Source organism: Cephus cinctus, unplaced genomic scaffold (assembly GCF_000341935.2).
Source record: "Cephus cinctus unplaced genomic scaffold, Ccin1 Ccin1_scaffold0215, whole genome shotgun sequence".
NCBI lineage: Eukaryota > Metazoa > Arthropoda > Insecta > Hymenoptera > Cephidae > Cephus > Cephus cinctus.
The window spans coordinates 1,127,850-1,145,418 of NW_014332933.1; the positions used below are offsets into that span (position 1 = coordinate 1,127,850).

At 41.3% G+C, this 17,569-nt stretch overlaps 1 protein-coding gene across 20 annotated transcripts in view; it reads right to left on the reverse strand.

Moving 5' to 3' along the window:
- Positions 1-4,653, reverse strand: part of LOC107265421 (glutamate receptor ionotropic, kainate 2) — a 92,866-nt gene extending 88,213 nt beyond the window's left edge. For 18 of the 20 annotated variants that reach the window (XM_025082268.1, XM_025082275.1, XM_025082271.1 and 15 more), the window contains exon 1: positions 3,755-4,653. The gene's annotated coding sequence lies outside the window, so the exon portion shown is untranslated. The remainder of the gene's footprint in view (positions 1-3,754) is intronic. The other 2 variants (XM_025082265.1, XM_025082266.1) reach the window with 2 other exon arrangements.
- Between the last annotated feature and the right edge of the window lie 12,916 nt (positions 4,654-17,569).

Genomic DNA, 17,569 nt, shown 5'->3' on the forward strand with positions numbered 1-17,569 from the left:
TTACGCGAAGACGAACAATTTTATGTAGAACTCTCACGGACCCCTGTGACATTCGGGGATCTCAATTTCAACCCCGTGACCTCTGAACTTTGAATCCGCTTAGGCTCGACAAACTCCCATTCTTATATGAGTTCACCTGAGAAACGTGCATCTTCCTGTTTCTTTGAAGGAAATAACACGAGATGACGAAGAGATGGGAGGAGCAGGGGAAAGAGGGGAGAAAGGAAGATAAAAACTGGCAGAGATGAAAAGGTCCGAGAGGGGATGCTGCGAAGCTGGAAGAGCATAGATTTCTTAAGGGCTGTCAGAGAACATCGATTTTTTAAGGTGCAGGCCTATGGCGCTATTTTTTGTCGCTTGCTAATAAAAAATTGTATTGCTAAATTTGGAATTTTTGAAATGAAACACGAAGCCATTAATTTCCGATTAGGCAGTTTCAGGGATGGATCCATGCGCCGTATGGTAATGGCCAAATGTAGTTTAAATGGAGAGAAGCAAGGTTTAAGTACAGCAAGGTAGAAAAATTTAATCAACTAATAAGACACGCAACGAAACGGAATAACACTAGTGGAACTTAAGGGCCGTTAGGTAACGTAGGTATAATCAAGAAGCATGCCATTTAAAAGAGGCTGCGAAGTAAAGGGCAAATAAGTAGGGAAAGGGTGGGCGAGAAGGAAATAAGGGATGTCGGAGTTACCCTCTGTTAAATTGGGTTTGTTCAAATCCCTTTACGGTAACTCTAATAGCGCGAGCGTGAGCAGCATGTGGTGAATTCTCGCTTCGCCCTGTCCTCTATTTCTTAAGTTAAGGGACTCGCAGGTTGAGAACCCGGCATAAATCATGTGGCTCGTGCCCGTAAGGGTTGCAGGAGTAAGCGAGGAGGGACCTCGGGAAAGGGCTGTTTCGCGACCTAGAAAAGAACTGGCGAGATCTGTCATTGAGATTTTTGAATTTCTTACGGAAACTATCAGAGAACCGGAAGTGTCCGCTAGGGAATTTCCATGATGCTCTTGGGGTATGTTTTTTGTCCATTTGGTTGAATAACGAGAACAAGGGTTGCTGGGTGTTACTATGGGTTAGGGGAAAAAAAAGATCTCGTATGCTTCATCAGGAGATCTTGTCTGTCTCTATGTCTATCTTGAGATTTTAGTAACTGCTGTTTGGATTGATCTGACCTGTCACCCCTCGACAAATTGGAAGTCTAATCGCATTAACGTCTCTCGAGAATCTTTCTAAATTAAACTTACCACCCTTGGTGTCTTATGGGAAGACCCTTAGACATTCGTTATCACGAAGGGTTGACAAGAGGCGAAAAGCGAGAGCCTTGGGCACAAATTTGAAATTGCTTGAAAATTTTATGAAAATAATTATCTTTCAGTCTCTTTACGAAGTTCCTTTTTCTTTTTGTTTTTAATTGCATAATTCAATATCACGATTCTGCTCGTGGAACGGGAAATCACAGATACGTGGTGCGTTTAATTAAATCGTTAAATAGTCACGTGCACAATTTTCGTGTTGTAAAATTTTCGTTAATTTGCATTACATTCGCGTTTAAAAGTTTCCAGTTACCCCAAGTTGGGTAATTAACGAAATAACAAGTGGAATTGGGAGGGTTGGCAAAACAGCAGATCGAACACCGGCAATACCCGGTGGTATCTTTGTTTTCAATTTCTCAATTACTCTTTACATTTCATTGGGATTCCTTTGAAAGTCTTCGGATACCTATCAAAGGAAAAAAAAGTAAATCATTAACCTTTTTTTTTCGATTAATTTTTTTCAATCTGTTTACTTTTAACCGTTTTCTCGAAAATCATTTCTTTTCAAAATATTGAAATTCACGGTTTCTTTCGTGTAAGTGAAAATTTCCTCGAGCTTTTCCTGATCCTCCGTGGCGAAAATTCATACAGACAATAAAATCCACAAGATGGTTAGGGGGTTCAGATCCTTCAAGATTTCAGCAACCCCTATCTATCACTAGGTAAGACAGAATTTCTATATTTAACGTAAAGCCCTTTATTCCTCTTTATCTCTATCTAGATGTGTCTATCAGGTGAAAGATGAATTTATGCCAATTTTTTTTTTCCACTTGCCAAATCCCTGGATTTTCGATAAATACCTCAATCATCCCTTTTCATCATGCTACCAATTTAAAAAATTGACCCAACAGTCCTTCAGTCTGCGTGCGTTGGATTTATCACACACGCATCCACGCACGTGTTTTCGTCAAAATGATAAATGCTAAATATTTACAATAATTATAAATTCCCACAAATTATACGATCATTTATGGAATTTGGTAATTTCACAGGTTAATTTAGATCTACAATAAACATAATTCGAATAAAGCAGATACACACTGCCTCACAAAGCAATCGAAATATATTGATATATTACCATAATTACAAACACTTGCGGTATATGGAACATAATAAAGTAGAGGAATCGATTTGCAAATTGGCAATGACACTCGTTCCAGTATCCAAAAATTGCATTAAAAGAATCTTCATCGCACTGAACTTCACAATTTCGTAAAAGACAAAACGTACGTAGACGAAGTACGAAAATCAAAGTGAAACATAAGAGTTGAAGCATAGAATAAAAAAAGAAGGTCGGTAATAATAAAAATAATCAAAGACTGTTAATTATCTTTCATAAAGTTCTCATTAATTCGTAGGCATACAAGTTCGTTTATATATTATTCCGTGACTGCAATAAAATCTTTTTGTTGTTTCTCGCAGCCCTTACTTTCCTTCTTTTTTTTTAATTCTCCCTTTCACCCCTTTCCGTTTCAACGGTCCCTTGCGGCATCCCCCGACAATGGCACCCCTTATAAAAACGCCCGGTTTACGGGAGCCAAACGATTATTAATTAACGAGCGGTCTATAATTAAAGACTTGAATTGAATTGACCTCCCCTGTAGTATAAAGTAACGAAGCAGTGCGAATAATTTTGGCATTTCCCATTTGCAATAACAACAATAGATCCACAGGGTTTGCCTACTGATATCCGATATCTAACCAACCCCTCACGAATAATTACCGGATTCGCGTATCTCTGTCGGTAGGACGCGCGGCTTTTCGATATTTCGCGAATTTTCGCAACTTTATAGAGGTGGCCAAAATTTCGACAAACTCGTTAGATCGGCACGTTCATGAAATCTCAGCCGTACTTTATTATACAATGAAATATATTCTCAACGCGGTACCAATGTTTTTGCCACATTTACGTTGCTTTATTTGCACGACCCCTTTCATCTTCCCAGCGCGCGCTGAAACGTTCAACGCCGCTGTGTATTACAGTGAAAATATTTGCACGGAGGGTTGCCGCGTCGCGACGCGGTTTGTACAATTCGAACGCGACGCTGTCCATCCAGAAATGAATTTCGATGGAGCCTGTACGGATATTTTGAAAACGTGGAGATCAAATTTGTTTAATTAAAAAATAACAATAAAAAAGATTTTCTACGTGCGACCAGCATCGTGATTGGTTTTGACGAAACGAGCGGTGAATAATCATTATGCGAATTGTTATTATTATTTTTTTTCTTCCAAAACGCAGTGCAGTACATAGGAGCAGTTGCGAAAAGGGGTGGGAGTGGCGAAACTGAAAGTTCATCCCTTAACTCGTTCAGGAGCTTGGGAATCCTTACTTCTAGCAACTTCGTGACCTGACTGGCAGACACTTGTATATTGAATTGGTTTGATTTTTTTTAAATAAAATTTTTTTATCAAATCATTATCCAATTGACACTCACTTTTTTTGAAAAATTAATAAACATTCCTTGGCTCGTTCAAATACCTTTGGTTATATGTCCTAGACAGCATTTTCGCACTGAATGAAACGAACTGCGGATTTCACTTGAAACACAGAGTGGAACTTTACACTTTTTTTCCCCCGAATCAAATACACTATCAATAACACGCTATCATCATACGTCGGGAACTGTCACTATGCAACTTTGCACGTTCTATTTATTCATGTTTTTTTATTTATTTTTTTTTCTTATTTATTCCGCCCGTTTACTCAACGTACATTTAATTCAGTAGCGCAAATCTTTGGCTTTGCATTTAGCACGATTGCGATTTTTCGCCATCTCGTTGCACGCACTTTATTGAATTTCGTGGATTACTCTTATATCGTTGCGCGGGTCGTGTGCCAGTTCGATTATCGATATTTAATGATAGGGCTTCCAGAACAGGTCGTATTCCGTAAGAGATTACGTGGGTCGTGAAGTCAGACGCTGCGATAAAGATTTAAAGACTGACTATTCGCGAAAATGGGCAACCGACATAAAACAAGGGTAAAACGTAATAAAGGGCGAATTGACCACGTGGTTTGGTATTTTTCAAGTATTTCAAAGTGATCGTAGAACTCTTGTTTTATGGAGTGAAAAAGATGCCCCTAAATCAAGGTTTACGTAATTTATATTTAAGACACGTGAAAATTGCCTTTTAACTTGCAATTAGTTTCTTATCATTAAAAAATCCCCCGACACACACCAATCAACTACATCGGCGTCTCCACTGTCTCCGGACGTCGCGACGTCCCTTGTAAGCCGATTATCAAGTGACACGCGTCCTCCGTAAGAGGACGCAGGACACGCAGGACACGCGAATATTTCCCGAGCGACACGGCGGTCCGACTTTGGCGGAAGACGCGCGGACACTGGAGCCAGGACTTACCAATACCAGGACAGGTCGCGAGAACTCACACGATTCCAGTTGGAGCTACCCTTAACCCACCGCATCCCCTTGGCGCCTCATTGGGGGTAGGAAGTGATGGTGCGCGCGCGCGCGCGCGCACCGACCAGCCCCCTCGAGAACCTACCAAAGATACCATACAGTGGTTCGCGGGGAGTCACTCTATCTGGGTTAGTGGACACCGAGCATGACCACTGGCTGTTATATATCTTGTGAAATTTAACTCAGAATCCCCCGCCTCCCACGACCCCCTTTTCCCACGAGGTGAGAAATATGCGAATTTTTTATGGATTTATGTCGGGATCATCCAAGACCCAAGGAAACAAAAGACACTAGGCGCGGCTGTGGGTTTTGAGCTCAGCTAGTTCGGGGTTCGTGTCTTGGCTAAAGGATAATAGCCAATTTATTTTCAGTAGCTCGTTTTACACTGCCGGTAGATAGGGGGTTGGTTCAATGAGTGGCTAACACCCCTCGAGTATCACGAGGCTCCTTTATTTTCTTCCGGATTCCTACGTAATGGTGATTTCCTATGGAATCACCTAATCGACATTATTCCATGAAGCACTCACATTATTTTGGTAAAACGGTGGATGCTGGATGGTGTCTAACCATTTTTCTTTTTAGAGATAAGAATTTTTATCCACCTGGAAACCGCCACCTTTAAGGGTAGCATATCCATAGTGTCAAGGGTGAAGTGGAAATGGATACGTCGGTGGCAGGTTACGTCTACGTAAGTACGAGGGAAGTTTTCACCCTTAGAAAAATTCTTATCGGCTTGCAACCTGCTGCCGGAGCAATAAAGAAGAATGCCATCCGGTTCGTTTCACTCGTGAAATATACATTTTGAAAATTTTATATACCCGCAAGGCCGAGACAGTACTTTCCTTATTTTCCTTTCTCCTTACTTTCTTCCTTCTGTTATTCGCACTTCATAAAAATAGAATAACTACAACTCCGCCAACCGACCCTCCGCTACTCTCGATCAACCCTTGGCAGAGCTCAACGATATATATACCTCCTGTAACGAAACTGCAGTTGCCGGAAGTGCAGCGAACAAAATACATTTGACAATCGTCCCCGATGCACGTGCCTCATTTCGGGACTACTTTCTTACCACCAATTTTCACCGTATAACAGACCCCTCGTCGAGACTTTTAATGACCACTGGTGATATAATTTTTTATAGTCAATTTTAGAAAATTTTCAGGCTCAACTTAACGACTCGATAGGGATGCGTTAAGTTAAGGGTTCGTTAATTTTTAATCCACCTGTTTAACGTAGGACCACTTTGGCGATGAGGATTTCAGATATACGCGATGCGTACCACCCTAACTAGATACTTAACTGTCTATCATGTTACCTACCATTACTGCTATCCTGCAACGGGTGCACAAGTACGTATTCAGGTATACCTGCACTGTAGCTTGAAATGTAAATAAAGCGCAACGAAGCGGTTCCATACAACTAATGGCTGCGTGCTGATTCTAGGGGATGATGATCCGGATGGCAGGGAGTTTCCGCGATATTTATTTAGTGTCGAGTGAGTCGCTTTTTTTTTTAATACATAAAAACACTAACATTTTTCATACCATCCCTACAGCTTTGATTTTCGAATCTCCATTAACGAGCCTCTTATATCCTGGCGATTTTATCGCCAAACTACATTTTTCGCGATCGAACAAATCGCCCGGTGAAAATAACGACCGCATGCATATCCACGTACGTACATGTACAATGTCAAAATACACGATATAAAAGTCTATATAATTGACAAATGTGTAAAGCAGGAATAATGCATTTTTTTCAGCAGGTCTATCCAAGGGATCTATCTACCCAGTGTCGTACTATATAAACACAATGCAAAGTACAAACTCTGGGATGATTAATTACTTCGCAAGACCCGAGCGTCACGTCAAAATGATTTTATCTTTAATATCCTAGATCTCCCTATTATAAGATCAGAGTAGACTTGGCCTCCCATCCATAAACCTGGCGAAATGCCGTAAACGTCTTTGGGGTAAGTTTTTCAAATTCTTTCAAGCCCCACAAGCCACCCTCGTAAAATAAGAGTGTAAGGCGGTAGGGTCTAGGGTGTCCTTGAGTCTGGTCCAGAAGTGCCTGACTAGATGAAAATTAATTCTAATCATCCTCAGACACCTTCGTGGTATTCCATCGGGATCTCAGTCCTCGAACTGTCTGGAACTCTGGCTCAGATCCAGAAGAAGACTGCTGACAAGATTTCCACGGAGATGTTCACTGGAGAGGATGCAGCAGCATCCCTGGGTGAGACCCGAGGATCTCCCTTTATATTGAATGAATAAATAGGATAGGAATAGCCGATCAGCATACAGACTGCTTTCGTAGTTAAAAATGGGAATGAAAAAAGTAAAAATCTGTCAGAATGTTTACATACGTTTTTCTGTGTCCGTATATTATATCAGTGAGAATTGAGCCCTTGATAATTTCATTATTTTGTTCTACCCGTTAGATTTCGATATTATTTTAAAAGTACCTGTGTAAAATGCGTCGGAAGAGGAACGTGAACTCCGCCAACCGATTTAGGGTTAATGACGATGACAACGATGACGTCGATGACGTCTATCTCGCTGCTCCAGGCAGCCTTACTTATTATGTCCTCCAAGGCGTCATCAGGGCCAAACCACCTGTACACCCAGTCCTTGGCATATGAGTACATATAATATATGCATGATAACCTTAGTGGATGCATAGTGCATGCATGACGTCATATAAAAGTGCATCTTACTACGGATAACATGTATAAATTGTAAAGTAGATTTTTAATAATTTTGTTTTATGTTGTACATAACCTACCATGCAAACTGTGTTACGTAATCGTGTTTTTGCCAAAAATAAAATGTTTACCCGTTATAAATGATGATCATCGCGCGGAATTATTGTGTCGCGTTAAAGAGGAGAAGGCAGCCTCTCCCCATTGTTTTTATCCTTTTATTCCTGGCACGTTGGGTAGGGCGGCGTCGTTGAATGAAGGGACGAGGGACGTAAAGAAAATAAAAAAAAAGTTATAAGAAGAAAGGTAACCGAGCGGAAGTAATAATTCGAAGGTCAATAAGACTTGGCCAGTCTCTTTACTTTCGGCGGTCGCCGATATACTCAACGGCCACTTGTTCCTCCGATAGAAATCCAAACCCCTTAGGGCTATTCACTTTATTCTCCGGGGTAGAGATAAAGATGTCGAATAAAAGCCAAAGACTTTTCCGCCGAGTTTTCACTTTTCTCAGGACATTTTCATCTCGCTCTCCGTCATCTCACTTGCAGGTGATCATAAAGAGAGGAAAAGTTTTCGAGTAGCGTTAAGTGGCAATAAAGATATAGTCCAAGGGGTAGTTTCAGAATTTTTAATAACCTAGAGTTTAGGTTTGGCAAGCCAGATATATATATATATATATATATATATATATATATATATCTAGTAATGTATTTTCATAATTCGAAGCCGATAACGAAAATCCGAGAACTGACCTGCGACACCTTCGGCCACGCACTAGCCTCGGCCTAGACTAAAAAATAAAAAGATCTTTCGAGAACCTTGGCTTTACTGTACGAATCAACCCGACAGTGTAGCCTCTGATCAGGTTGGTGACTCGAAGGGAACCAAAAACCGAAAGCGTTATCAGAATCGATAGGTGGAGTTTCCACGTGACCGTAATTCGAAAAATCACCTGACAATTGAATATCCGAGCTTATAGCAATTTAAAAATTCGAAATGCCGCTTCCTTGGGTCTCCGATTTAAACGGGATACCGCTCGTTGCCATCCCTTGGCGCAGGATGCGGTTTTACCCTGGCGACGGAGCAGCAACCCCTAGAGGGTCAGGATGGTTGTCGTCGCGACGGAGACGCTTTTAGGTTAGGTACAGGCACGTCCGAGAAGCGCGAAAAATTTAGGGTTGAAGGTTGGTTTACGAGCCTTTGAATAATTTGGTACAGTCGCGACGCTAATATCCCAACTAAATTAACATGGCTGCGATGTGCCTTTACGGAAGCTAAGTACAAACAGAAAATTTAAACCCGCCCAAGGGCCAGTGCCCGACTACAACGCAGAAAGAAAGTTTCCGGAACTTTCTAATGCTTACTTCTGGTGCTCCGAGCTACCCAACTTCCATCCCCTAATTAACGCCGCGTTAATTTGAGCTTAGCGGTAACGAGGAGGCGAGCGGATATCGCTGGCGACGCTGCAACCGCGGCACCAGGATAAGGCTCCTTTTTTCTTCTTATTATTTTATTTTTTTTTACTGTCTCTTACAACTTTTTTTTAAATCCTCTATCATAGGTCTAATTGCTGGTGCACCATTTCCAGCCCATTACCAACCCTTAATTTCTTCTTTCGTCCAAGGACACCATCTACTAGAGCAAAATTCAGCCCAGTTCAGTATTTTGAATCTGCATACGATGACGTCACAGTGAAATTATTTTCGTTCCCATATGTACACATGTATGCCCGCCTAATTAATGAGACAAGGTCAAAACAGGAGAAATTTTCGACTGTCGTTTTTCAAGATTTTGATACTTAACCTTTGTCCCTATATCGGTAGGTTTATATCGACTGCCACCCTCCTTTGGATCGCTGCCAAATAGTTCACAGGGACACTGATAACTTACCCCTTGCCAGATACTGACGTCATCCTTGACTTTTCTGAAATATTGAATGGGAACGATACACTCAGAGGGCTGTTCTGTGTCACTCCCTCTCTCTCTCTCTCTCTCTCCTCTCTCCTTCCTCGTTGAACGCAGCTGCGCCTCGCAAGGGGGACGAAACGTTATCAGGTCAGTTTTTCAGCTTTCAACTCATTTGAAAGGAATGAATTTTCTTCACCGCAAATTCCATCGTCTGGTATTTACGAAGAAGAGGTAACACTCGTGTCGGGATCTTCGTTCGAGAAGCTACCAAGTTCATTTGCAACCTAACAGCCTTTCGGTCACTGATGCTTCATCGCATTCAAGAATTCAGTAAAAAGTTACCTTACGTCCCGTCGTCTAGGCTTGGCCCAAAATTGAAAATAGGGGTAGTAAAAATGCGATGATTAAAGAGCACACGCGTCTAAGGGCCCCTCCTTTCCTCCCAGAGGAGAAATTAGAGGAGCGTCGCGAGGCGTCGGTGCGAAATTGAGGGCGTCTAAGACTCTCATCTTTTTAGCATGTCATTAGCGCGACCATCAATTAAGACAGGAAAAACAAGAGGAAATGAAGCTAGAGAGAATTCCTAGGACAAACTCGGCAGGCAGCAGCCAACTTGTAATAAGGAAATAAGACCAAGATGGCCGCCGCTCGAATAAATTCCCAGAATGCATGTAGTGCCCAGCCTATGAACCAGGGACTCGTCTCTATCGTATATCTTATGGTCCCTGTAATTATCAATAGCACCCCTACACCCAAGAGCAACTTTTTGGTTACTCTCCAGCCAGTTTACCCATAGATACCATATAGCTGCAACTACTTCAGCATCCGTATGATGAAGAAGAACGATCCCAGAAACCATAAGGGTCGATAGGACGCGGACTCGGAGTAGATACATCTATAAGTTTAAGAACCACGGGTAAGACATAGACGCTAGTAGATACCACCAGTAAGAGTCAGACTAGCTAGAGTCCATAAGCCAGTAGGGAGCTAAAGTGCTAAGGTGGTTCCGTGAGGTTGATGGCCATCCCTGGACCCATAGTACGGATCCCGACCCACCTAAGTAAGGTCGGTGACATATGATTGCAATTACCCGTGAGGCCTTAAATGAAACGGCAGCCGAGGTCATCCATGAGGCCACTCGATGACATCGGGATAATACGGGAGTCCGCTTCCTACAGGAACCATGATCCCTGATAATGGCCTCGGCTGTCCTGGAACATGGGAATATTAGTTTCGCTCGGGACACGCGCACCCATGTAACGAACCTGCTGCCGTCTTCTTCGTTAAGACCCGTCGTTGTCCCGTTTCGCGAAATAACAGCGACATGAGAACGTGCCTTAACCTTTTCGAGTGACCTCTGACCCGGGTCGTTGCGTATCTCACTGAAACGAACTGCAAAGGTAGAGAAACGTATTATATAGGAATAAATGGGATAGGTGAACGCGCTTACGTAAACAAGTATTCTTAACGTTCAGAGCGCCGGGACGCCTGCGAGAAATATAATGGCGTATATCGACGCGGTGGGAATCGTTCAAGCATGCCGGACTACGCCTTAGCCGCAAGGTTATGCGTCGCATTCGTAGGAGTCTTATTTGCATTGCATAAGTTTAAATGGAATGGATGATGGCGAAGGAATATTTTTTTATCATTACCTTATCATTTTTTTTAAAATTAATTTCTAATCACGTAACAAGTCTTATCGTCGTTAGAGTATTTTGAGTGTAGCATAAAAATTTTTGCGGACCAGGTAAAAACGACCATAGTTAAGGATACTCGACCTTGACTCGATGTAATGGGTTAGAATCGATCGGTTGTCCTAGGTCAGTTCACTGAGCCATTCTTGGCTGTGACGTAACGACATGCAATATTCATGTTAACGTCCGTTTTCGAAATGTACCAAAAAGTGCATTTATCGGTGATAAAACCCTGCAGCAGAGGAAACTTGATTCTCTCTATGGAAGTCCGACTCACGTAAGGCCATTTGTCCCTCTAACGAGATTCCAGCCAAGAGCCCGTGATAACTTTGGAATTCTTATGATGGCGAGCCTGGTCACTGGATCGCCCGAAAAATATCGTCAATTGGGGAAAACAGAAATAAAAATAAAAATAGTCAGTTATTGACGGTTCGAATTTACGAATGGGCAGAGTTCCTATCATTGGAATACGATAGCAATAACGACACGAAACGGCGCCGTAAAGAGTCCAAATAAATTGTGTCAAGAGAGATGTAAAGAAACGAGGAAGAATGGAGGTAAAAAAAATAGACGGCTGGACTATGGGATGACGAAGCTATTTACTTTGAGGAAATTTGGCTCCGTGATGGATTAACGATTATTAACATGCAACATGGGCGGAACGCGAGACCATCCGACATGACGAAACAAACTAATGTTTTACATCGTGTCAGACGGACTCGATGCTAAAAGGTAGTGAAAGTGTTCCTGTAGAGCATAACGGGAGTAATGACACTAAGACGAACGCCTAGCCTTACCTATATGCAATATGCGTGTATATAGGTATATACAAAATCCATTTCTATGTATAAGATCGATTGACGAGAGTACCGTTGTGCAAAGGGTGAATCCGAAGAATTCGTTGAAACGGCAGAGAATGCAGACCGGAAATTTGGTGTAGACACTAATATATATATATATATATATATATATATATATGATATATCGGTCACTCGTTATGGATTATCGATATTCGTTATTGATCCAAGCGACGATACAATTTTTCCATTTCTTTATATTTCACGAGGGAGGAATTTATGAATTTAAAAAAACCTTTCCTTAGATATACATGTCCGTTTCAATCCTCCTTGTCCGGGGGTGATTTTCGGTGGATACTTTCCGCGTATACATAATTCTCGTCGCAAAGTAACATCTTGTTGACATTCTGGTTCACTCGAATTAACCGGCTGTCCGTTAGCGCCGAGTTAATGGTGATTGCGAGGGTGGATTTGAGACATTTAGGGGTCGTTCGAGGGTGCCCATTTGATGGTCCTGCCAAGACTTCCAAAAGAAATTAACCCTAACACGTGTACTGCCTGCTGAATTAATTCAATGGAATTTCGCTGTGCTCCCAGCTGGAGTGCATTAAGGCGATTCACAGTTTTTGAGCAAAACTCCGCGACCAGTGGTGATTTCTAAATGGCGACCGATTTGAAATATTTCTAACGAGCGTTGAAACGAGAGCAGGCCGCTCTGGAAAAGGCGCAGATACGAGTCCGGTTTTGTTACGGGAACTTGGTAAACGCATACTGCTTACCTTTTCTTACAAACTTATCCAGTATTATAACGCGCTGGCGTGTACATACACGGTGTCCAACTTAAAAGTACGAACTAGTTAGCTATTGGTATAGAGTCCGGATTAGGCGAAAGTGCGATTAGATTTCATTTTGAAATATCTACCTTAGACGTATACATTTGTAGTATATATACAAATGCTATTATCAAATAATTTTATATTTCCTACGACCATTGCCCTGGGGCTGTCGAAGATTTTTGAAAATAAAAAAAAATATAGATATTTATTTATTTTCTCAGCGTTGATTTAACGAGACCGGCGATTGCAGGCGTGTTCACTTTTGCCTGTCTATTTTTCACAAAATACTTTCCCCGCGGTGAATCGCCAGCAATCGTGCCTGCACTATTGCCAACCTGCGTGCTACAAATCATTTGCTTCTCCATCATACGGTAGCGCCTCGCTCTCAATGCACAGTAGCAAATCGGGCTCAGCTAGCCAAGAGCAGAGCAATTCAGAAATCGCCAGGAGGACGTTGTGGCTACACTGCTTACCAGATACGTAGGTACAGTAGGTACCTGTAGTGGCCTCGATATGACTCAGACTGTCGGGTTAGGTTGGCAGCAGTGACGTAGCGCTCAACGGGACGTCCTCAATGTCGACAATTCCACCAATTTACGGAAGTAATTAGACATTCGAAAGCTCCGAATCGGTATCACTCGAGGGTCCTCGACTGTTCACGCTTTTGTGTTTGCAGACCTGAAAACCTTCTGGAGACACCGGACTGCAATATTTAATGTGCAGTCGGACGTTCTGGAAAACCTAGGTAATCGATATTATTAATTAATCGAATTGATGGCCAATAATTTGCGCCATGAATTTCTTTAATTCAAATCCCTCACGCTTGTTCGTACAAAAATTTCTTGTAAAGCATTTATTTTTTTGTAACTCTTTATTTTCAGATCGATACTAGTCGATCTTGCTATACTTTCTTTTTCCTCTCTCTTATTGTGCATTCTTATTATTGCTGACGTTACGTTTTGTGTAATTTGTTTTTGAAAAAAAAATTTTTCTTGTCAGCCAATAGAATCTCGTGTTAACGAAGATCTTGCAATGCTGAGTAACGCGACGGGAATAAATCTTTTTGGAATTATGAAAAATTGCGTAATAAAAAATTACGAAAAATCTTCGAACTGAATATGTTGTGGAATCCGTCAATATGAGCTTATAGCTAACAGCGACAGAGACGCCGCTGTAATTCGATCGAGATTTCATTGGAAAAAGTATATTGGATATTGGCTCCGTTTACAATATCTCGTTGCATATTCAAGGGGATTGCGGAGGCTGCGCGGAACTAGGCAACAGTCGAACGGAACATGAAAAAAAATAAAGAATAATCGTTACGTCACTCCGAGACCATTTCGACTATCTCGAAATTCAATTACGTTTCCAACGAGATCTGCTGAATTTTATATTTTTTTTTTTTTTACAATCGATCCTGATCAACCAAGAGAAAAATAGTCTTTTCTCAAGAAGTCAAGATCAATTCAGTTTTATATCCGATAAAAGTCTGATCTTTTGTATAAAAGCAGCAGATATATGCATGTACCAATATTTTACCCATTTTATCTCATTTCGATCCCTGGACAATGTACGAACATTCAGATTCCTACTATCGTTTACGTGCATATATATATATATATATATATTTCTGCGTCTGTGAATTCCTAATGGATCAACGATTGCAGAACGTACGTGAAAAATAGCCGTAAAAGTTTACGTTTTCCTCAGAGGTCCTTAAAAGTACAAAGCCAAGGGTCACCGCGAACGCCTCGTCTATTCCGTTTTATTTGCCTCTGCAACTACATATATGCACACACGTGCACGCGTAAAAGCGCTTTTTTATAGCCGCCCGTCGAAAATGGTGCGAGAAAGAAAAAAAAAAGCCAAGAAGAGTACACGTAACGCAGAAAAGTAGAAAAAGAGGGAACACGAATTCGCGTGCGATTCTCAGATAGAAAGTGAATGCTGGTCGAGCGAAATATGTATAATTGACCTACTCGATGTCCCTCACAATCTTCGACAATAAAAAGATATTCTTACGTCACGCTCTCCTTCATTCTTCCTTTGTAACGTTATTCTTAGGAACACCTTGAAGAGGTACTGTTACTTTTTAAAAATACCTATCACGCGAAAGTACACGTGTAAATAGTTAACTTTCGACGTGCAGGTGGTTTTAAATAATTTCAAAATTTATTTTCACTTTTTCCTCTTTCATAGAGTAAAATTAATTCTACGTTGCGACGAGACGTGTAATAATAGATAAAGAAAAAGTTCAACTATTCATTAAGCATTCCAGAGCTTCTCGCCTACTTTGTTTTTCTCCGGTCGATTCTGCAGAGTTTACGATCGCGTTTAACTGCAGACATAAAAATACGACGCGTATCGCATTGCATTTGCACCGATGCACTCGAGTGCGTCAAACACGGAGTCGAAGAAATTCCAAGACGTTCCAAGACTCTTATGCCTACGGTAAATTATTAATTTTTGATGACATTTTTTTTTCGATTCTCTTCCAGGATGAGCGTCTTAAAAAAAATTGGACCGATAAAAGAAAAATTATAAATACTTTCGAAATCCTTCCTGAGATCATTCGGACGTCGGCGAAGCTTATACAATGTAACGGAAAGGGATGTTTATCGTCGGGGTTGGAATTGGCAGAGGGATGGAAGCCAGAAGCTACGAGAGATAGACCAGCTGTCCTTTCTCAAGGACGATTCCAGGATACCAGGATCACGTTGTTTGATTGGTACTCCTGTTATTACTGTAAACAGGCTCGCTCATTCACTGTTTATCCAACCCCCTAATACATGGGGTAGTTGATGCTCATTGGTCCTTCCTGTTAGACCCCATAAATTGATAGTCCTGTAACGAAGGAGAGTCTCGTCCTTGCACAGCCTTATCGCAGGATTGAAATTAGAGTCGAGCAGCAAACGCAGGACGCTGCACTTCAGCACTAAGAAGGAAAATCATAAACAGAGCGAAACAGTGGAATTGCAACATGACGACACGACAAGACGGCAGCGCAGCTACATAGAAATACGGCCGCTCCTGCGACCGGTATTTCCACCGATCAGGACACGTAGGACAGGTCGCTGGCTATTAATATCGCTTAAACTAAGACCAGGACAATCACTATATATTATCCTAAGAAAGTACCCGCCGCTTTCTCCTTTGGTCCTGTTCGCTATCTTGCAGGACCCATCGTGGAACAGGTCCTGCATACATATAGTCGGCTAGATATTGGAAAAATGAACAGACTGGAAAGCAGGTCCTTATTCAGCGATATGGACAATGGTACGATTCTGATATCAAAACCGGATCTCTGTTCCAATAAAATCGACTGCACGATTTCCAATTGAATTAAAAAATTTTGATAACCCCCCTTTTATCTATGATAAATCAATATAAGCAGATACGACTATTTTCAATATTAATACCAGTCAACGTCTTTAATTTTTATCTTTCCGGACCTTCAAGCGCTCGATCGACCTGACGTTTGATCGATAGATCGATCACTCAGATATAAATCACTGATAATACTAATAGATACGTATAATCGATGCAGTACGAAATCATCGAGCTAACTTCTCCCAGCTAATGATCACCAGACAGCTGTTCATTGGACCATGTATTCGAGTCTGGATAGCAAGGTACAAAGGAGGATCCTTCGAATCTACCGGACTATATTAAAGCCGATTCCCTTTCCCTTGGAGCCTTGATCCTGTGGGACGTCCCGTAGATCCCCAAGGACTTTGGATGCAGTCCTCGAATTGCATTTGAAGTCACCCGAACTACAGTCCAATTGTATTCCGTTCGGTGCGCCAATCAATTTCGGTTTTCGATCTAATTAAATCGTGACGTCATCGAGTATCATCGGCCTATCCACCGGGTGACTCGTTAAACGGTAGTCGAGCTAGAAATCAAATAGGCAGAGGCTGCGTGAGCTGGACCGCAGGAACAAGAGGAACCGGAGGTGATCGACGCAATAATGAAAAAAGAAAAAAGAAAAAAGAAAAACGTGGTGAACGTCGTGTTAAAAGTGAAAAGATCAGTAGGTAGAATCGTAATGGAGGTTATGTTCGACCGAAACTCAAATTTACTGCATCACTATAATTCCGTCCATTAATACGTCAAGCAAAAAATGACCGGAACTTGTGAAAGTTATTACAACGGCCAGGATTGGTGGACTGACTGGACTTTCGATCGCGAGTTCCTGGTACATTGCAGACATCCGGTTATGTGTGAATGATATTAAAGAATGAAAAAAAAAAAAAAAAAAAAAAAAAAAAAAAAAAAAAAAAAAAAAAAAAAAAAAAAAAAAAAAAAAAAAAAAGAAAAATATCAATAATGTTACGGGAATGACTGTATAAAAATAAAATGAAAAACATAATGTAATGTACGTGTTACGGTAAGAGGACGATCAGCGCGTTTTGAATGAAGGTAACATTTGCAGGTTGCGCAATCCTAATTTCTTTTTGAGAACAATGATGGTGATGATCATAATAATAATAACAATGCTCGAACGTGTTTCAACGCCAGGACTGTTACGGACTACTTGCTCGAATTTGTAATTATATTCCGTATCGTTATCAACCTTTCAAATCGCGACGGGAACGCATGCAGCCCATGCACCCAACTCGATCCTTCAAGTAATTGCAAACGCGGCGCATTCCGCGGCTCGAGAAATTAATTGGAAAATTGTCGCAATACGCGATTGCGATCGGGCGAGGTCGAACAATGGAGACCGCGACTTCCCGTATGGAAAATCGGTGCATGTAAAGTTACGTGCGATCGATTCTCAAACGATATTACATACGGGATCAGTGTCCTTATCTCTTTTAATTGTCATTTTCATAATAATTAATTAAAATTTTTTTAATTGACAAATATTTGAAATTCTCCA